Here is a 23052-nt window from a genome sequence, read left to right as displayed (position 1 = left end):
TGATGTTTGTTACTTTTTAGTTATATATTTCACTTTTGGTCTTTCAAAATTATACATATGCCTTTTAAAAATGAGAAGAGAGATTTAAAAATGATCCTATGAACTTTGATGTTTACTCCAGAACTTTCCAAGACCTCATAATGTTCTAATGTTGCATTGAAACTGTATGAGGATTTAAAAGGACATTTAAAGATGTCAATGAACCCTGGCTGGCATAGCTTAGTGGTTTGAGTGTCGATCTGCGAACTGAAAAGTCACCCGTCCAATTCCTGGTCAGGGTACAAGCCTGGGTTTCAGGTCAGGTCCCTGGCTGGGATGACCAGTAGCTATTTCTCGTGCACAACCGTGTCTTTCTCCCTCTCTTTCTCCTTCCCTTCCCCTCTCTCTAAAAATAAATAAAGAGCAAAATATAACCAGAGATATTGAAATTAAGAACAATCTGACAGTAACCAGAGGGAAGGTAGGAGAGGATAATGAGGGGAAAGGGGAAGGGTTTTCAGGAACAACTATAAAGGACACATGGACAAAACCAAGGGGAGGTGGAAGCAAGGTAGGGAGGTGGGTTTGGCTGGGGTGGGGGAAAGTGGTGGGGGTAAATGCAGACAACTGTACTTGAACAACAATAAAATAATTTTTAAAAATCTTAAAAATATAAAGATGCTAATGATTCACTACTCATATGCCACATTTTAATTTTATTTTCTATTTTCTTGTGTTAATTTTGCAATACAGTGTAAAACAATTTTTTGTTAATTTTTAGTAACTGACATTATTATCAAATCACAGATATGTACCCAAGTCAAAATCATTTATAATTATTTGGACTAATCTATATGTTCACTGATGTATGTAAAACATTTGAAAGAAAATAATGAGTGCTGTGAGTTTGCCATTGTTACTGTGGCAAGGGGCGGTGCATAAATTGGTAAAACTGCACAGAATAGAAAACATTCAGCTGGAAAATACAGGTAGTTAAATGTAAAATGATAACCACAGTTTTATTAAAAACACATTTTCTTAGAAAAGCTTTAACAAGAAAAAGTCATTTAAAGATTAAAAATAATTTCTGTTTTTATTAACTAAAACTATAATACTATACAATTAATTGTTCTCAATAAGACTATATTTGTAGGAATGCAATTTCACCACTCTCTGGTAAGCAAAATCGCAAAAAGAAATATTAAAAAAGTTTTTAGGTTGATGAAGTCTGCAACATATAGTTTTGAAAACATTGCTCTGTATTCTTAATGAACTTTTGTCTAATCATATCTCTGTATTTAGGCAGAAGATGGCAAGGCACAAATGATGTAAAATCACAGTACCAATATACTAAATAGCCATTTAAAGATATTAATAGCTTACAGAAATGAAGAAGGTATTTGCATACCTGTAATATCTTGACCTTTCATAGAATTTTATCATTCCTTCAGTTGTGAACTTGAAATAGTAACTGTTTTTAGTGAAAATCCATTTGCAGCCCTAAGTCCAGTTGTGAAATCCTTTTATTGCCCCATTTAAAAGCAGCAGGTTCATCAGGAGGCAGAAGAAAATTTCCTTTGCTCAGTGAGATTTTGTTGTGTTCCACTATCATGGTAAATATTTTCTGTATCTGAAATTTAAACCTTGATTTAAAGGGACAAATATTTCAAGAATGTTTATACAGCCACAGTTTGAATAGTAGGAAATATAACAAATTAATTCATTGCCATAATCCTATTATAAAACTTTAGCATACTTAAAACATTTTTCAGAATAATTTTCCAGTTACAGCTGATAGTCAATATTATATTTCAGGTGTACACCATAATGGTTAAACATTCATGTAACTTACAAAATGATACCCTATTTAAGTCTAGCACAGTTTTGAGTGTTGTATTAACCAAGGGCAATTTGTTTATTACTCAATATAAAAACAGAGGAAGATGACAAGTGATGAGAGCCACTGCCTTGAGCCTGAAAGTGCCAGCAGTGTGTATGGGTAGAGAGAAGTTGTGTAGGATGCCAGCCTATTTAATGTTGCACCTTATCCTATTCTCTGTTTTCATATTATTTTGTACAACATATACTCTACATCACAGTTTTTCTTTATGTCCATTTTAGAGTATGTTAGCTATCAATCTTGCCCACTAGTATGCTCCATGAAAATGAGACATTTTTTACTTGATCATTACTACATTCTCAAAAACCTAAACAGAAATATGTTTTTTGCCTTGTGTATATTATTCAATAAATATATAAGTTTTGATTAATAACCCCAAATTCCCTGGTTATTGCAGCTTCCAATGGCAGGGAACCTTTTTAATAGATTAGAAGCAAGAATATATGTCCCCTGATTTCAATATTTTTTGCCCTCCTATTCAGCTCCTTCTTAATTGGAAAATGTTAGTAAGGTTTTGCTTATTCTCAGGAAGTCTACTATTTTGTGATCCACAAAATGTGCTGTAATTAACACACACTTGTCAAAGTTTCTGGTATGTGTGTGCCAACATTCTTAGTCTAGTAGTTTATGGTCCACAAAATGTGCTGTAATTAATACTTGTTTGTCAAAGTTTCTGGTATACATGCACCAACGTTCTTAGTTCAGAGCATCACTGCAAGTTTTCTCCTCTTTTTTTTGTTTATGCCTTGTAAAATGATGACCCCATAGCTTCTTGAGGACATCTATTTTTTGTTTACTAGAGTATAATTTATTATGTGCCTGGTACCAAAAAATATTTCTGACATGTAGGAAGAAAATACATATTAGTCAGTAAATGGATGAACCTATAAATAAATGAATCAATCAATCCATGGGGAAGTCATACTTCTTTGGTTATGTTGCTAATTTTGCCAGGAACCTTACTTTTGTGATTAAAAAAAAAACATAAAGCTTTTTATCTATAGGGAAGAAAAATCAAATAAAACAATGAAAATATTATTTTTTTCTCAATATCGCTGTGGTATTTATGCAAGATTATTTATGGCCCTGAGTGGCGTAGCTCAGTGGATTGAGTGTGGGATGCAAACCAAAGGGTGGTAGGTTCGATTCCCAGTCAGTGTACATGCCTGGGTTGTGGGCCAGGTCCCCAGTGGGGGCCATGTGAGAGGCAGTCACACATTGATGGTTCTCTCTCTCTCTTCCCCCCTCCCTTCCCATCTCTAAAAACAAATAAAATCTTTTTTAAAAAAAACATTATTTATGGTGAGTGATTGCTTATTTGAGTTACTTAAAATAAAACTAAAGTTAATTCTGTAGGATATTTACATTGAATACACATTAATGGTAAATATTATTTTGAAGACTAATATTCTATAATAAAATTAACAAAGTCTATGTGTTAGGCTATAATATTCCACTATTATGAGATCACTGTTTACTGAGCCCAAAGTGTAAGGTGCAATAAAATGAACAAATCTGCTTCACTCACTTGATCTGAGTTTAGAAGCTGGAAAGAATCAGGGGTTGGAATTCCCTAGAAGCTGGGTTCTAGAAGCTGGAATCAGGGGTTGCAGATGGCAGTGCAAGGTCCTTGGGACTGAGTCAGGCTGGGCAGTGTCAAAGGCTTGGGAAGCCACATTGTTGACAATCTTGAGCTCAGCAAAGCCTAACATTTTAACTTTCTTTTTTTCCTGGAATAAGAGGCAAAACATAGTCTTTTAATATAAACCTGACAATGGAGTTAAATTAAAGTTGCACGTAATTCTTCTGGTGTGTCTCAGTTTAGTTATGCCTTACTGGTTGTGGTAGAGACTTGACAAGGAAGTCATTCTTGTTAGTTGAGAATATTTTGAGTTGAAGTTTTATGTTTAATCTTCCAAAATAGAGAAATGATCTACCTTCATAAAATTATATTTGAAATGGCTTATTCTGTGGATTAAGAGCTTTCATTGTAAAATAGGTGGCCTCATAGTGCAAACAGATACATTAGATTAGAAAAATTTTAGCCTCAGGCACATATTCACAGCTTGTGATTATTTTAATAAAAGGAATTTCTATGTGCTACTTCTAGAGCCCAAAGTTTTAGCTTATTTTCAATCACTTTTTAATCATTTTTTTCATTAACATAGAAGCAAGATCTGTAGACGCAAAATCAAAATAACCAGAGTTTAAAATCTCTCAATTGCTTATCTAAGTTATTCTGTTTAATTATAAAAACCATAAGCTTTTAAAAATATAGAATACAATGTTAGTTTACTTTCAGAATATAAGAATTTCATTATATTTCTAGAGTCTAAAGTGTGTTTTCATGGTCTATAGGTATTATATATTCTAAGTAAATGGGGTTTTTTGATATTTGTTATTATTGTCTTTGTAATTAATGAATACAAAGCCTTTAAAGTCAAATTGTTTTTCTTATGTTTTATAATGTATTTATCTATAAAAACAGACTCAACCCCAACACATTTTGTTACTCCCAAAATGTTTTAGTGAGATTTTTAAAAAGATTTTATTTATTTATTTTTAGAAAGAGGGGAAGGGAAGGAGAAAGAGAGGGAGAGAAATCTGTGAAGAGAGAACCACTGATCAGTTGCCTCTTGTAGGTGCCCTGACCCTGACAGGCCCACAACCCAAATCTAATTGGTGACCTCTCTCTTTGCAGAATGACACTTAACCAACTGAGCCACACTGCTCAAGGCTGTTTCTGTGAGACTGTTAGAAATTGTAGTAATAATGATTGTTCACTCACACTTCTCCTGATAAAAGTTATTTAGCAAATGACAATTTTAACCATCATTTTATTGTAAATGAATTGTCCTTTAGGTAAAGTTTATTCCAAATGTGACTAAAGAGTATAAGTGAAAGTGAAGGAAAAACAGTTAGTCTAACAGCATTAAAATAACATCCAACTGTGGAGTCAGGGAGCCACAGTTCAAGAGGACAGAAAGAATTATTTTATATAATAAAAAACAAAAAAGCATTGATTTTTAAATACACATTCCTGTTCATATTGGAAAGTGTATTAAGTCTTTATAAAAATAAACCCAATAGAATAAGAAAACCATTCCTACTTGTGACTTTATGCTTTTTACAAAGAATTTCTTGTGCAGTATGTGGAAATAGAGCTCCACAGGTATTGGAACCACAAATTACAAATGTGGAAATAGAGTAGTTCCCACAGTTTAACTGCAGCGAGCCTGACATCTGGCAGCTACCCTGATGGGACTCTCCACTTAAGGGCAATTCTCTGCTCATTTCTAGGTTAGTGTTACATTTTCCCTGTGCAGCTGCTTGCTGTGTCCATAGTGTAAATTGTCCTGAGATAGAAAATAAAAGTCAAGCATAAACTGGTGGCAAGGTGAGGGGGCTCACAAATAGAGCCATTCTTCCTTATGTTTTCCTTTTTCTCAAGAGGAGTGCATGTTACATACAGCATATCACCTAAATGGCATGAGGTGGGGAGGATTGCCAAGTATTTCTAATTCACTATAGATTATAACTTGATTCTAGAGGTTACTACTATCTGAACTTCAATTAATCCCATACTTTTATAGTTTTGATGACCATAAGTTGTTAAATAATTCCAGAAAATTATAAATGAATAAAAGAACATTTAAAGTGGCTAGCTGCAAAAGGTACTGCATGGGTTGGTTTTATCAAGATGCATTAACCTTGGAATATGCTGTCATTTAGAACCCTGTTTGAAAATTCACGATAGCTGTTAACATAAAGACTATGAGAAAATCTGATGCTAAATTTTCAGGTTTTTTAACAAGACTTGTAAATTTAATGACCCCTTTGATAGCAATAAACACTGCATAGAAGAAATTGGGAAACACTGAAATGATCTGGTTAATTAAGAATTAAACAAATGTGCACATATAGAAATAATTTTTAACATGATAGATTCAAATCCTAGTGAAATGTGGCACAAGTTTTAATAAGGATACTAAATAATACCAAGTGACTTCAGGCCATCTGCTTTACATGACATATCCATAGGAAATGCTGGAAGGCAGGCTGATATTTTTACTTCCTAGAATGTTCTCTACAGGTGTTGTCATTATAGTTCATATTATACCAGATGGAGTCATGAGATAAATAATACTGCCTATTTTTAAATGTTTTGAATACATGCTTGAGTGTTGGCATAGATTTCAAAAAATAATCATTGATAGCATGGAGTTGTGTGATGTGTTATTCTCAAGATCCAGAGGCAAAAACCTTGACTTTCTCCTGTAAGAGGAGAATGAGGTCACGACATATGCAATTTTAAATAGCAGAATATCTCTTAGTGGGTTGAGGGCTCCATCTGTCAGAGTCTCTACATTTTGCCATTGACAACATTTGCGATGTGATCTAAGACATTGTTCCCAGCAGGTGCTATCATATTGAATAATGGTCTCTTCTCTATGAGCTGGTTGTTAAATCAGCAACACTCACAATTTCAGACTAGAAATAAAAATCAACACTAAACTTACCAGATGAATGGAACTGATGTATTCCTACAGAGAATTGTATGTTTAACTTTAAAATGTAGTCAATGTACTGCAGGCTATGTCAAGAAAAAAATGCAATTAAAGAGAGAGGTGTTTTTCAGACTCTATTGAAATCTGACACTAGAAGCTGAAAACAAAGAGTCACCCACCCATGCATTTTTCTAATTTTGATACTTAAGTCAATACATTTTTATTGGTTTAGTCCTACCACAATCTCTAAAGAAAATGCTTGCTGTAGCAAAGGGAGATGTAAAATATGCAATGACTGATGCTTTGTTTTGGTTATCTTTTCTTCATAACCACCACAAAATATGACGGTCGAAAACAATTTTGTTATAGCTATATTTTTGTACATGAGTAATGCAGGCAGGTTTTACCAGGTCTGTCTTCCTGTGTGTGGTATCTACAGGTGTCACTCAGTAGATTCCAGCTAACAGCTGGGTGGTGCAAAAGGTCTAAGATAGCACATCACTCACATGCCTGATGCCATCGTGGGAAGTCTGGAAAGCATGCAGGTAGGCTCTTTTCCATCTCCTTGTAGTAACATTCCTGCTGAAATGGTCTCTTCAGCAGGATAGTGTGACTTCTTACATGAACTTCGAAGTAAAACAGAAGAGGTTTTTAGTCCTCTAAAGGGCTACATCTGGTGTATATTTATTTAAAGTGTTCTCTTCATAAGCCCATATATACAGGGGTGGAAAAATAGACCTTAATTTTCAGTGGAGGAGTATCAAATAATTTCTGGGCATATAAAAACTGCAGTCTACTATCCATTCACAAAATATTTATATTTATATTTATATTAAATACATTACCATTTCCAAAGACTCCAGGAGTTTTATCTCATTAGGGGATTGATACAAATCCTAAGAGCTCCTCTTCTAAATAATTACCAGATGCAATTGACTATCCTTGAGTGGGATTTCTTACGAACAATTTCTCTATTTCAATAAAGAAACAGGATACCTTCCTCTGACTCACCCAGCACAATGGACAGACAGACAGAGGTACTACTGTTTAGAAAGGAGAGAAATCAGATAAACACAGCATTCATTGGCCCATATCAATTCTAAAGTACAGCCGAACACACATGCCCAGTTCCTTAAGTAGAGCTTCATTTTATTTCCTTAGAGTGTTTTTTCATTGTTTTTAGTTCCTCTTTCTGGGATCTTGGCTCCAATCTCTGAATTTTCTTTTATAAAAGGATGGTTTGTATTTTCAGGAGATCTGAGTACTCTCTCACCCTGTTTCCTGAACCTGGAAGGTAGAGGCAGCCAGGGTGGTTTTAACTGATCTGTCAAACCAAACTAGTAATAATTCTGGAAGAAAAATGCCCCTTTTCTTTGTTGGGTGTTTCATGTGACAGATAGAACGTACTATTCCCTGAAAGAAACCCTTGTTATTTAAAATTGAGTGTGTGTACCACAATCTTCCTATCTCATGTAAAAAGTCAAGATTTTTGTCTCTGCATCTGGAGAATAACATGACTTTTTGTGCTACATGCACAGATTTCTTTAAGACAATCTCAGCTCTGCTTTGATCTGAGTCACATACTGTATGTTATTACAATGAGAATCCTCAATGTTCTAATGGGCACATTCTTAATTGTTTCTGCAGTGTCAATAAGGTGGTCTTAAACCCATACAATTTAGATATTAATCCTGATGTTATACTACACTGCAAGTGTTCTGGATTTTATCTCCACCTTGAGTCTATGTCTTGCTTTGCAAGTATGTTGCCTTCTAAAGGGATTGTGATATAGAAACACTTTTATTTTGAACAACCTAGTAAATGTTAGCTTTTTGTTATTTCCTCTGTATTCTGCTCCAAAACAGTGCTTTTTTCCTTAGCACATATCTTGTTTCTCATATTTACTCACAGAAAGTTAGAATAAGCCAGTGGGCACATTGCACTTTCTGCATGGGAATTTCCCCAGCCAACCATGCATTTTTTAAGTACCCTCCCCATTCTTCATGTTACTGAAAGTTAGCACTTACAAACTGCATGTCACTGTATACCGAATGTCTATATATTTTCCAGCTTCCAGTAACAATTTTTATCTTTGTCTCTCAAGGTCCTTGTTGCTTTTATCAAGTCTCCTAATAGTTGCTCTAGCTTCTTCCCATCATTTCATCCCAAAGTCAGTGTCATAGGCATAGGCACCACATATTTCCACTAACAACTCACTCATGATCTAGTCCTCAAACCATGACAATGCTGACTGACTCAGTAATTCCATTTGGATGTGAAATATTCCTAGTGTTGTCAGTGGAAATTGGGCTCTTCCATGGGATCACAAGAAAGGCGTTCCAAAGACCCATGCACAAGAAGCTGTGGTGTGGCAAAATGGTTTATTCAGATAGGCTGCCCCTGAGCTTCCAATTTTGTATTCTCCCTTCATCCTGCCATGGAAAAAGCCCATCAGTGCCTTCAGCAAGGTCAAAACAAAAGCCAGTGTCCAGAGTTTCTGCTTCATAGTAAAGCTTAATCTTTTGGAGACTGCATGATCTACTGCAGGCCCCAGATGGCTGCTAGACCCGCATGGTTGCAAGTGTTCTACAGGTGAGATAATGCACATGAATGAATGGGGTGAGTGTGGGTCACTGAGCAAGAGAGAAACATGCATCAGTTGCCTTCTGTAGATGCCCTGATCAGGGATCACACTCGCCTCTTTTTCATGTACTGGATGGTACTCCAGCTGACTCAGGTACCTAGCCAGATCACACACTTAGTCTGCAGTCAACATGCAAATACATGGTCTCCAAGAACTCTTGTCTAAGCAGTCTTCTAAAATGCAAATTTCTGAGATAGATCTTATCAAGCTCAGACAAGCCTTAGCCATCTGAGCAACTCAATCTAACTTATTACAGATGATCTATTTCTAGATCAGTGAGTTTTGCTTTTTAATAGCTATCTCATAGACATATGTCCCTCAAAAGTGTGAATGTGTTTGCTAATCTAGGGAATGCTAATTACCTACTTTTAGCTTTCTAGTACAAAGCTGGAGTTTGTCCTTTTCACTCTGTTCAAAGGACAAGCATTTTCTTTTGCTTGCTATTTTTCTTTCTATCTGATTCCTCTAGAAAGTAGCAATTCTTAATGAGTGAGTCATGGCAGTATGTTTCTTTGCATGAATCCAATAAGACCCATTTCTAATTGTTATTTTCTTAACCAAGACTTTGACTGGAATGTCATGTCTTAGGGAGACATGTCTGGACTCTGGATATCACTAGACACCCTTAAGGAATTGAGATAAATTATTAGAGCCCACTGCAGAAACAGCCTAGTGCCTTGTTTGGTCATGTGGGTCCTGGCAGTCTTTCCAAGTAAGGAGTGAAGGTTATTTCCCTAAGAGATGACAAGGAAGAAACCTTGAAACATTTTGTGGGACTGAAAAATCTTGCGGCATTTACCCAAACCTATAGTTATTGAAGGCAGAGTCTAATGGCAACTGTGATAAGGCTTGGCTTCCTTGCCCTGAGCATCTGACTAAAGCTAAATCGGCAGATTCCTGGTGAAATTCCAACAAAGCAGATTTAAAAAGCTTATGTGATCATTCGCTATTGTTGTTGTGTTCAAGCAAATAATCAGGCCAAATTAATACCAGACTTAACGCAGTCTCTGTGAAAATGAGGATAATCTTAAGGAGACAAATAGTGTTTCAGTGGAAATCACAATGCTCAGTTATGGATGTGGGACTCCAGTGTAGTTAACTGTCTTCAAGAGTTTTGTTTTTCCCTAGTAAACTGAACTGGGTCCTGAAATCTTCTACTTGTATTCAACCCTCCTAGCTTATGTTTCCCCCCCCCCCTCCTATCTCTGGACTGGGAAGTATTGGTAACTAAACTTTTTTTTTCTAAAGCTGTATATGCCACACCAAATTTACCTCAGCACCTAGTGACATCATGAGAGATACCCAAACAGCAGACAAAAAGGGTCTGCAAATGGACACTGCTTAATTTCATTCGAGCAGGAGACTTGCACAATCTTGCAGATTCAGAAACTGGTTTATGACCTGCTGCTTTTGTTAACCTTTGTGCGTTTTTGCTTCCTTCTCTTTTTATGGAGAGTATGCCTATGACCTTGTTTACCTAATGGCTAGTGCACATAGTATAGGTCTTATTTTAGAATCCCATCTGCATTGTCACCTCCCTAAATGAGACTTAAGGGTTTGAGTGGATTGACTTGTCAAGACTAGAGTGGAGTTGATGAGTATGGGGTGGTCAATGGCTTTACTTGAAACTCCTTTCCATTTTTGGCCCTAATGGTTCAGACAGAAAAGACCAACAGTTCTTTGAAGTGGGGGAGGAAATCTTAGAATGCTCCCCTCAGCATAACTGAGTTAAATATGGTAAACAAGAGGGTTTCTGACACACCTTCCTCCAGGGAAGCCACTCCTCCAACTTAATCTGGGACATTGTAGAGTTAGTCTTTCTCTCTGTCACCTGGTTTAATCTCTCACCGGAACTTTAGTTGCTATAATTCTCCTCACTTTTAGTCAATTCCAGTTTAACCTTTTAGTCAAATTTGTCACCTCCAGGCTACTGCAAGGAAGCCAAGTTGCCCAGCAGCACCATCTTTTAGACAACACCATCCTCTAGACATCCCATATGCTGCCTCCCAGGGACAGCCAACTGACCTGGACTCTGCAAGATCCCTCTTCCCTTCATGAAGATTACCATTCCTTTTTGCTCCTTTCTTTGTTTAGCAGATAGGAAGACCCTCTGGGCCTGGGAATAGGCAGGACTATGTGCTTTGACAGCAAGAAGCAGCTACAGAAGATTAGACCTCTACCAAGTCACCCTTATAATAAATACTACATGGCTAGAGGTATTCAGGGAGGAATGTTACCATAGGTAGTTAATTTGTTACTAGTAAAAAAGAGATCAAAGGAAATTAGACACCAAGTTTAATAAACTGGGGAACATGAATCTGTTTGCTCCACCAGGAAGCTATAGATTCACACTCCAAGGGATCATAACATTGCTTTGTCAAGAGGATTAAAACTTTTCCCTTCCCCCCTTCAGTACTAGTTTGCTGGGGGTCCCAGTGGCAGTTGCTTGACCACAGAGGCCTGTCAATTTAACTAGGGGATGGACCAATCAAAAGCCTGCTAAAGCATAAGAAGTTGATTGGTTCTTTTGAAAAAGCTCCTGGTTATAATCCAGAGAAACAAAGAGCCTTAAAATATCAAAGTCCTGGCCGGTGTGGCTCAGTGGATTGAGCACTGGCCTGTGAATTGAAAGGTCTCTGGTTTGATTCCCAGTCAAGGCACATGCCTGGGTTGTGGGCCAGGTCCCTGATTGGGGGCATGAGAGAGGCAACCACACACTGATGTTCCTCACTCACATTAATGTTTCTCTCCCTCTCCTTCTCCCTCCTTCCCCTTTTTCCTGAAAATAAATAAATAAAATCTTTAAAAAATGTTTTACAAAATATCAAAGGTAAATTCTTTAATTCATTTAGGAAGGAATATTAGGAAAATTTGGGAAAAATGAAAGAAAATATGGCTAAAATCTTTGTTATGTATCTTATTGCTTGTTTGTTAGTATTCACAGAAATAAAATTCACATTAACTTATATCCACATGAAAATTTGTCAAATTTTCAGCTGAAATAGAAAAATAAATATACTTTGGTTTTGAAAATTATCAAAAGTTACATTAAAATAAAGGAAAAAATGCACATAAAATTTATTTGAGATAAAAGATGTTTTTGAACAATAAATAAATAAAAGAATTATTGAAAATCCAAAGATATTATATATCATTTTTCTAAGCTTATGTATTACCCATAAAGAACTATTCTACATGACTTTTTAGGATCATTGAAAAGACATTACATAATATATTTAAAACATGAAATTCTCTTACTCCTCATAGATACTACTTGCTTTGGTTAGGGTAGTCTCATGGTATAATTCCAAATGATCATGCCTTGTTGTTACTAAAATTATTATATAAATATATAGAAGCCTGTGGTTTCCTTAAGATACCTGATGGTTTCCAAAGTAGCCAGAAAACAAGATATAATGGTATATGAATTGTATGAGGGTTAGTTAGTACTAGGCAGGGAAATAATATGTTCATTTGGTAGGAGCCTATAGGGCAGCGAATATTCCTCTGCCTTGTCACCTATGTGACTCACTTTTAAATTATTTTGCACTGATCCTAATTTATGGGAATATTATTTATGTTGTTTCTGTAATGAGGATGTATCATGGTCAGACTTTCAGTTGGCAGAGATCTTTAGTTATAATATATAAAAATAAGTACTGCATCTCTCACTCCAGAAAAAAAATTGGTTTTGATAAGTAAGGAAAAATAAATCTAATTCTGAAGAAAAATATACCAGTTGGAAATCACTCTGTGAGAAGATGTTAAAGAGTGTATAATTGGTTGCATTTGAAAGAAGCTTAAAGTGTACAAGTTTGCAGGCATGTGTGAAGATGAGGGAGCTCTGGTGCTTTTTGTGTACCAAATAGAACAACTGAACTCTAAAGGGGTAACTTTGTGAAGAATCATGATTGTGGATCATGATTTTCACTAAAAATATCTTTTGTACAATCATCTAGGGTTATGACTTTGGATTTCTGTGTGATGTTGTAAGAAAATCCTTTCTTATTTCTTAGCCCTTTTTTTTTGTTGGTTAAAAAAAATGTATGGTAGCCTTTTCTCTTCAGGAACTGGACAAAAATGGGGGGGTAATTTCTCTGAATATTAAACCGCATTATATTGTTGTCTGAGAAGTAGACACTTTATATCCTTTATTTCTTGCTTTTTCTATGTGGTACTTTCTATTAAAGATCTCATCTCTATCCATGTATTCAGGTCTCTGTACATAGATTATATATACTCAGAATATTGCTGTGGCATTTATTTTAGGATGTAGCTTAAATTCATATTTTACTTTTTAAGATATAGTCTTAAAATACTATACAATTTACATGTAAAATATTTCAGTAATTATATATGCATGGACTAATTTAAAAGCCTGAATTACAGTATATGTTCAAGTCAATCTATGTTAACACTATTTTGAAGAGGATGACTGTTTACAGTGCTTCATATTTATACATCACAAATGAATTTGACTGAATAGTCTAGTCTTATTTGGGGGTCAAAATATATCATAAGCTATATTTGGCAACAGTATATTATCTATATATATCTATATATATCTATATATATCTATATATATCTATATCTATCTATCTATATATATATATATATATTTCTTAACCATTCTACTACTAATCATGCTCTAAATGATGACCTATTATTCAGTTTTGATCTGGTATTGCAAATAATCCCCATTAATTTCCTTGTATTCCTACAAGAACTTTGGGTAACTTTTCATTATCTTAAGAGTGCAACAGAAATAATAATGCAATGCCCACTCAATCAATTATACAGCCTAATAATCTGCCAAAGAATGAAAGAAATCCTGCAGCATGAGCTGCCATGAACGGATTTACACTCCAGCCTCATGACCACTGTGGCTTTTGGTTTTCACAGTCCAAATCTTTAAAAACTCACTGAGGGCTCTTGTTTAGGGTTTATAGTAATGTAATTATTTTAAATTGAAGAAAATTAAGTTATTTTCCTTGTTTTTTAAAAATCTGATCAATAATTTTCATGTCTCTTTTCTCCCCTCTATTCCCCACAATTTCCAAAATTAGTCTTAATCAGAGACTTTAAATAATACTTAAATTTAGAAGCTGCCCCTGCCTGGCTCTAGTTCATCATTCATTTCTCAGTTTATATATGTCAGAGTAGACTCTAATTTCTATGTTACCACCAATATATTTTTATGAAAAAATACAGTTTTATAGAGAAACATGTTTTGAAAATATCACAATGTGAAAAACTCATTACTAACTAAAATCACGAGGAAAAAATGGAGTGTTATCTTTAAATACAGCAACATTTAATTTTATAAATTTACTGACCACAAGGAAAAGGCAAATAAAGCTAAATAATGATTTCTGAAAAAAATATCAAGAGAAATAGCCATGATAACTTGAATGAACCATTTTTTTATTCTATTTCAAATGACAGAAATGATTTTGATGTTATTTATCAATTTTTGGTCACTGGGAAAAGATACAGGTGTTCGTCATAAATTGCTGTAGTGAAACTGCTACAGAATAATTCAGGAACATGCTCTATAATGCAGGTTATTTTCTTCCCTCAAATTTGTTAGTGTTTGAAAGTGTTTGTCTCAACAATCCTCCCTTTCTATAAATCCATGATTTAGAAACTCCACTCTGAATATCATGGTCTTAGAAATGCTAAAAGTTTATTTCCAAATAAATTCAAATTTTGCTGGACAAGTATACATTGTATATGTGAAAATGATTTTTGCATAGCTGAGATTCCATTTGTTATAAGCAAATTTATAATTTACTACTGGTGTGAGAATTATCTTCATTCTAAGTTGTTGACTGGGCAGAAACTCAATGTTCTTTCAAGGCATTGAATATGTCTTTCAAAATACATTCTGTAAATGTAAATACACAAATCACAGTGAAAAGAGTAAAGAGTAAGGACATTTATGTAGGCTGACAATTTTAATACTGTTTACTTGCTTACTTCCTTAGTGTCCTTATTTATACAGGTTTCTCAAACAGATTTTTAATAGTGTAAGTTCTAAAAGAAAAGAAAAGAAAAGAATAAATAAGAGTAATATATTTCCTATTGCAATGAGGAGAAAACATTAATAAACTTTTAAAGGAGTAGCAGTTCTATAATACAGCCATGAGAATATATATATAAATATTTTGTGTTTGTCATACTAATACTTATCTATTGCATTAATATTCCATATCATATATTGCATATAATCTATATAATCAATTCAATAAATAATATTTGCATAGTGACTAAAATATAAATTTCAAATATTCTTCATTTTAAAGCTTTTATTTTTTTTTAAACTTCTTTATTTTTTTTCCATTGGCAATGCTTATCTATAGAAATAAACATTGAAAATATCTTGACTAAAAATGAAAATAATTTTGGAGATCTATATGGGACATATAAGTAGAATATTCTTTTATTTTTTAAGAAGGAAAATGAAAAAAATCACAGTTTATACAATATTTTAGACTTAACAATCATATCAAGAAATATTTATGCATCATGTTTAATGTATTAAATAATATAAGGTAACCACAAAACCAGTGAAAATGAGAGCTAACTTATTTAACACATATCTTAGTCCTCTGCACCCTAAGTTTTTAATGGTTTAAAAAACAGGATAAGCATCATAGTATTACATCAGTATCATTTGCACAATTAATTAGGCTCAAATTTCTAACCTATTACTCATCTTCATTATTTGTTATATATGGTACTGATTTACTAGTTTTTTTATAACTAACTTACATTATATCCTTAGCCATTTATAGTTAAATCTTCACAATACTTTAACATAACTGATAATAAATTATAAACTATTAAATAAAAGCCATGAAGAATAATCCTAAATTTCAATAAATTAATTCATAATTACAGAGAATATTCCAATGAAGATAATAACAATTTGAAGTAGGATTGTATGGGAGAGCGTAGGAATCCCTGGAAAATAAAATTTCTCAAGACTTTAAAAATGTTCTACCCTTTTGAGTGAACAGTTTATTTACTACCTGGATTCAAGATAACTGACACATTTATTGGTTAATTTTGTTTTGTCAAAATACACATCGCCTTAAACCATAAAAGATTTTATAATGGTTAGTGAGAATTACTAACTGAGAACTGCTGGAGGTTAGACTGTTTAAACTAAAATCAATATTGAATTGCCTGTTGTTGATAAATAATACTTTGCTGCTTCCACCAATCTCCACCAATCTGAATGACTTTATTTTTTTTCTTGCTTGGCAAATAAAACAGAGGGGCTAAGGATACTCACTGTCAAATACTCTTTGGCTGCAGGAGGTCATACAAGAAATGAAGGTAGTCAAAGAGATGCCACCAGCTTACATGCCAGACTAGCAAGATTCCAGATTTAGGTTATGTTTATGTGACAGTTATCTAATAAGGAAAGCCAAGCAGAATGATAAATGCTTTTCACTGTGTCTGTGCAGCATTGGGTTTATAAATAAGCACCTGCCATAAATCACAAAAACAGCTTTGTCAGAAATAACTAGAGACTAGATGCATCTTTATAATTACTGGAGACATCATGTGTCCTGCTTTCATATCCTTCACTCTGCTTGCTCTTAGATCAACAATTTTACCTTGCTTTAAACTTAGATTACTATTTCAGTTCCATTTAAAATATGAATTTTGCTGATATACCTCCTGAGCTGAGGGAAATAAAGGAAAAAGTAAACAAGTAAGACTACATAAAATTAAAAAGCTTACCCATGGCTAAAGAAAACATCATCAAGATGAAAAGGGAACTGACTAAATGGGAGAATATGTTTGCCAGTGATACATCAGACAAGGGTTTGATCTCCAAAATATATAAAGAATTGATCCTATTCAACACTAGAAGACAAACAATCTAACTAAAAACTGGGCAAAGGACCTGAACAGACACTTCTCCAAGGAGGACATACAGACGGCCCAGAGACATATGAAAAGATGTTCAACATCACTAACCATCAGAGAGATGTAAATTAAAACCACAATGAGATACCACTTCACACCAATCAGAATGACCATCATTAATAAATCAACAAACAACAAGTGCTGGTTAGCATGTGGGGAAAAGGGAACCCTAGTTGGTGAGAATGCAGACTGATATAGCCATTGTGGAAAAGAGTATGGAATTTCCTTAAAAAACTAAAAATGGAACTGCTTTTTGACCCAGTGATTCCACTGCTGGGAATATACCCTAAGAATCCTGAATGACCAGTTCTAAACAACTTATGCACCCCTATGCTCATAGCAACACTATTTACAACACCAAGTTCTGGAAACAGCATAAATGTCCATCAGTAAATGTGTGGAACAAGAAATTGTGATACATTTACACAATAGAATACTACAAAGTAGAAAGAAATAAGGAACTCCTACCTTTTGTAAAACTATGGATGGAACTGGAGAAGATTATGCTAAGTGAAATAAGCCAGTAGGTGAAAGGCAAATACTATATGATCTCACCTATAAGAGGGATCTAATGAACAAAATAGACTAATGAGAAAAATAGATCCACAGGCATGGAAACATAGAAGAGGCTGACAATGACCTGAGGGGAGGAGGATAGTGGTGGAAAGAAGGGGAAGGGACTAGTCAAAGAACATGTTTGAATGACCCATGGACATGGACAACAGGATGAGGACTGGATGTGGGAATAGGGGGTGGGCTGAGAGGAGGAGGATAAAGGGTAAATGATTGGGACAACTGTAATAAAATAACAATAAAAAATAAAAATAAATTAAATAGGGTTATGGCCAGAATAATTTAAGGGTAATTCCCTGATTATTTCCTTAGTACCCATAAATAAGTGTGTGCATAATGGTTAGATGCCTAATAATAAATACCACTGATGAACACACCATATTTTCTCCCATTTCCTGGACCTTTCTTCTCAGTAAATATTGGTCTTTCCTTTAACAGAGCAATTCATCTTTTAACATGTTTACAGTAAATTACTGACTTCAAGACATTAAAAGAGAATGGTTCAAAGAAATTAATATCTTATTCAACATAATAGCAAAATGTTTTATTTGGAAGTTTAAGTATGTTAAGTAATCTATGAAAAAATTAAATAATAATAGAATGACACCAAAATGCTCAAAATGTTTCTTTTCAACAGTATATTATGTTAAAAAGTAGCATTTCAAGTCCTAGTAATTTTCCACTTACAGTATTATCAACCATCAGTAAATGGTCTGCATTGCAAGAAAATGATTAATTCATAATATATGTTCACAACATAAAGAATGAAAGATTACAGAGAAAACAATAGCTTGAACATAACAGCAGATTGAATCATACTTCCTTTAAAAATTTATTTTTGTTGTCTCCCATGGCTACAATACCTAATTGATGCACAATTGCTCTTATAGTGTTCCTTCGTATGGGTCTACAAAAGAGCTTTGCAGTAATCATAGAATAGAAAGTGCAGAGCTACACAATAAATGCCTTAGCACTTGGGTCAAGCCATTTAATTTCCCTTTCAAATCCAATTGTTCACCTGCTGTGCTTATTAAACACCAGTATACTGTCTATGTTTGAATGCGCTGTCTGCGTGGTTTCGGCACTGTCCACCTACTGCATTTGCTATTTCTAATGAGTGCTGCCTCTGTCAGACCAAATCCTCAGAATTCAAATTAGGTGTACTTTACCACATGAATTTTTTAGTTATTTAAAATACCATACAACTAATTTATAACCATGACATTGCTGCTGGCTAATCAACTTATTATTTTTATAGTAGCTTGAGGAACAACATACATTGCCAAAGGGAGACATTTTAAATTAGTCAGGTTAGTGAGCTGTGTGAGTTGCTTGGTTATTACAACAATTAAGGGTGTCTTGGGATTTCAATACATTTATGTTTGGACATTCCAGTCTATAATTATTTATAGACTGAAGACATAATTCATATATAAAAATATAACTATTTTTTAAAATTTTTAAGCTGGTCAGAATCAGAAAAGATTATTATTAAAATTCTCTGGGATTTGGGGAAAATGCTTACATAAATTGAAAAGTATTTCTTTAACAATAACTATTAAAATTTGGTAAGAACAGTGGGAGGTAGTGACATTTCAGCTTGAAGCTGCATGCATGGTCCCTCTTTCTATCCGCCACCCCTTGGCCTTGTAGAATAGTTTTTCGACAGGGCTCAATCAGTTCCCTGGAATGGAAGAACCATTATGGATAGATTCATAAACCATTGAACAATAGCATACCCTACTTTCCACAGATAAAAGGGGAAAGAATAATACTTTCAAACAAGGGTACAGAGATAATTGGTTATCCATATGCAAATGAATAAAATTGAGCCCCTCCTTCACATTACACACACAAAAAATGTACTCTAAATGAGTTATATACTTTCATCTAATAGCTAAAGCTATAATTATGAAATCTTCAGAAGAAGAGGTGAAAGTAAACCCTTGTAACTTTGGGTTAAGGAATGGTTTCTGAGATACAACATCAAAAGCACAAATGATGAAAAAAGTAAATAAATTGGACTTCTTCAAAATGAAAAGAAAAAAAATGTGCTAAATATAATACAACCAAGAAAGTAAAAATCTAAAACACAGAATGTGAGACATTTCTGATTCATATATATTATGAGGTCACTTATAAAGCATATGGAAAATTATTACAATTCAATAATAAAAATGACAGATAACCCAATATATAAAGTGAGCAAAGGATGCAAATAAACATTTCTCCAGAAGATAAACAAGAAGCCTGAAACACCAATCCAAAAGAACCTATGCACCCCAATGCTCAGAGCAGCACAATTTACAATAACTAAGTGTTGGAAGCAACCTAGATGCCCATCAGTAAATGAGTGAATCAGAAAACTATGGTACATTTACACAATGGAATTCTATGCAGCAGAAAGAAAGAAGGAGCTCCTATCCTTTGCAACAGCATGATGCAACTGGAAAGCATTATGCTGAGTGAAATAAGCCAGGCAGTGAAAAACAAATACCATATGATCTCACCTTTAACAGGAACCTAAACAACAAAACAAAGAAACAAGCAAAATATAACCAACGACACTGAAATAAAGAACAGACTGACCGAGTTCAGAGGGGAGAGGAGAGGGAATTTCAGGGGAATTTCACGGGAAAAGGGGAAGGGTTTATAAAAACAAGTATAAGGGACACATGGGTAAAAACTAGGGGTGGGTGGAAATGGGCGGGAGGAAGGGAGGGCTGGGTGGGTGGGTTGGGATGGGAGTAAAAGATAGAAAATTGTACTGGGACAACATTTAAAATAAAATTTAAAAAAAGAAGATAAACAAATGTCTAATAACCATAGGAAAAGCTGTATACCATTAGTCATTAAGGAATGCAAATCAAAATAATAATTAGGTACCAATTCAAAACCACTAAGATTTCTATAACAAGATAGTGACCACTGGTAGTGTTATGAGATGAATACATCTGTCCCTCTCAAATTTATATATTCAAGCCCTAAACCCTAGTATCTCCAACTGTGATTTATTTGGACATAGGGCCTCTAAAATGTTAAGTTAAAATGTGGCTCGTAGGGTGGTCTCTAATCCAACATGAATGGTGTTCTTATAAGACTAGGATGTCGATAACAGAGGCTGAGAAGCACCAAGTACAAGGTGTGTGTAGAGAACAACCATGTGAAGAGCAGCAAGAGGGTGGCCATTGGTACTCTAAGAAGAGCAGCCTCACAGGAAACCAACACTGCCAGCACTTTGAACTTGGACTTCCAGCCTCAGGTACTGTGAAAAAGTAAACTTCTACTACTTAGCCCAGCATTTTCATTTTTGTCTGTTTATTTGTTTGTTTCTGTTTTATTTTCCTTATTTTTTGTGAACTATCACAGTTGGCAAAGATGTAGAGCACTGTCTAACACTGCTGAAGTGAAAATACAAGGGTGTAGCCAGTCTGGAAAACATTCTAACTTACTCAAATAGTTGAATATAGCATCATCATCTGACTCACAATTTCCGTCCTAGATATATACCCACAATAAGTAAAAACATTGTCCACACACTAACATGTACACCAAAGTTCAGAGCAGCCTTGCCATTAATAGCCAAAAGTAGAAACAGCACAAGTTTTCCTCAATGGATGAATAAGGAAACAAAATGTGGTACATTTATATCATTGAATATTACTTAGGAATAAAATAAATGAAGTACCGATGCATCGATAACATGGATGAACCTCAAAAACATTATACTTAGTAAAAGAAGCCAGTAACAAAATATCACATGTAGTATGAACCCAATTTTATGGAAACTGATACTACTTAGTTTATATAATTGTGTTTAACAGCTATCAAACCACTACTTTTTCAACATGAGTCTATGAGAATAAGAGCAGTAATGTTTTTGTTCTGTACTTCCATTTAATTCTGTACTAAAATTAGTGTCAGAATTTGAGAAAACTGAATACCATATTTGTTTGTAATCTTAATTTGAGAGTTACTAAGTAGTTTTTTTATTTAGGTTTAAACAACTCTTTGAATGTCCATGATCAGTCTTACTGCCATAGAGCTTTATAATAAGTATTAAAACAAATATTAATATAAACATATAATGCTTACTCTGAATCAGGCCAAGTTCTAGAGGTTTTCATATTATCTCATCCCAACAGCCCCTCACCATCATGATAGTGTCCATGTTACAATGAAGAAACTGAGGCAACAGGAAGTTAAGTAACACCCCCATGGGACACAGCTACTCAATGTCTATAAGAGATTCTAATTTAGGAAGTTCCAGTACAAAGTATACTGTACTTTGTCTCTCTAATCTCTCCCTAACATTTAAGAAATAATAGATACTGACTGGCCTTTTGTAAATAGAATTACAGGCACTGCCAATATATTACCTGATAGAAGAAATAATCATTTAGCATCCCACCTTCCAAGTTTGTTGATGGAGACTAATAAATGACATTTTAGTTGTAGCCTTGGCAGTCATAGAGACTCTGGCTTTTGTAGAAGACACCAAGAATAAATCAATTTCTATAGTAATGTAAAAATTTTTAAAAGGTGGTTTATAAGTTGCAAATGAAATGTCCAGATGTATTTAGAATTCCCAATTTTGTATTTATGAATCCCCAAGGCTCAATACGGCTATGGGAAACAAGAGTATTTGGCAGAATTTAGCAAACCGAAAGTCTGTGTAGCTATATTCTCTGCTACCTACTGAATTTTTAATTGTTCACCTTTTGGCCAACTGCTACTCACTTGTTCTACTTCTTCTGTGACTACATAAGATTTTCAAAATGTTGATGGGAGAGGGAGGTTTTTAATCTCTCTTGAAGAATTCTGAATATAACATATAATACAGAGTAAAAGAAAATTATATACTTATCTAATGAAATTGTCTCACTATCTCCTGGGGTGAGTCTTAATATGAAGATTAATGGAAGTATTCCAGTTTAAAATCTAAACTAAAAAGAAATATTGGACTGGACATTAACATACATAGACTAAAGACAATGTAATGGAAATCTTATTTAGACACTGCTTCAGCTTGTGTTCAGAGCACATTAAATTACAAAAACTCTTCCTCCACATTTAACTTTACAGGGCAATCTCAAGGAAGCAGAGCTAAAGGGGAAATGAATTGAGGCAGAGAAAGCAGGAGATGGAATATGATGGGGCACATTGCTGCTGTGGGTGCAGCTGGTTGCTTTGTCTCCAGGGACTGAATAAAGAAATGCTTTATAAACTGCTACAAAGTCCATCTTGGGAAAGAAAGGAGAAAACCATCTACCAGTGTCCTACCTTTTCCCTGCCAATCATGGATCCAAATCTTCTTTATGGACTTCCACCCCCCCTACTTCCACCTAGTCAACCCTAGTAGCACCTAGAGAAACCAGTGTACAATGGGCAGTTGTGGCAGCACATGCTTTGTTCCACTACAATGGAGACAATGCACCAAAGCTATTCTTGGGCCAGGTCAAGCCACAAAGCAAATGACATGCTTGTACCTACAGAGGTGATTA

The sequence above is a fragment of the Phyllostomus hastatus genome, unplaced genomic scaffold (assembly GCF_019186645.2).
Source record: "Phyllostomus hastatus isolate PE091 unplaced genomic scaffold, TTU_PhHast_1.1 phas_contig_1, whole genome shotgun sequence".
Classification (NCBI taxonomy): Eukaryota; Metazoa; Chordata; class Mammalia; order Chiroptera; family Phyllostomidae; genus Phyllostomus; species Phyllostomus hastatus.
Note: the sequence above shows the minus strand (reverse complement) of the source record.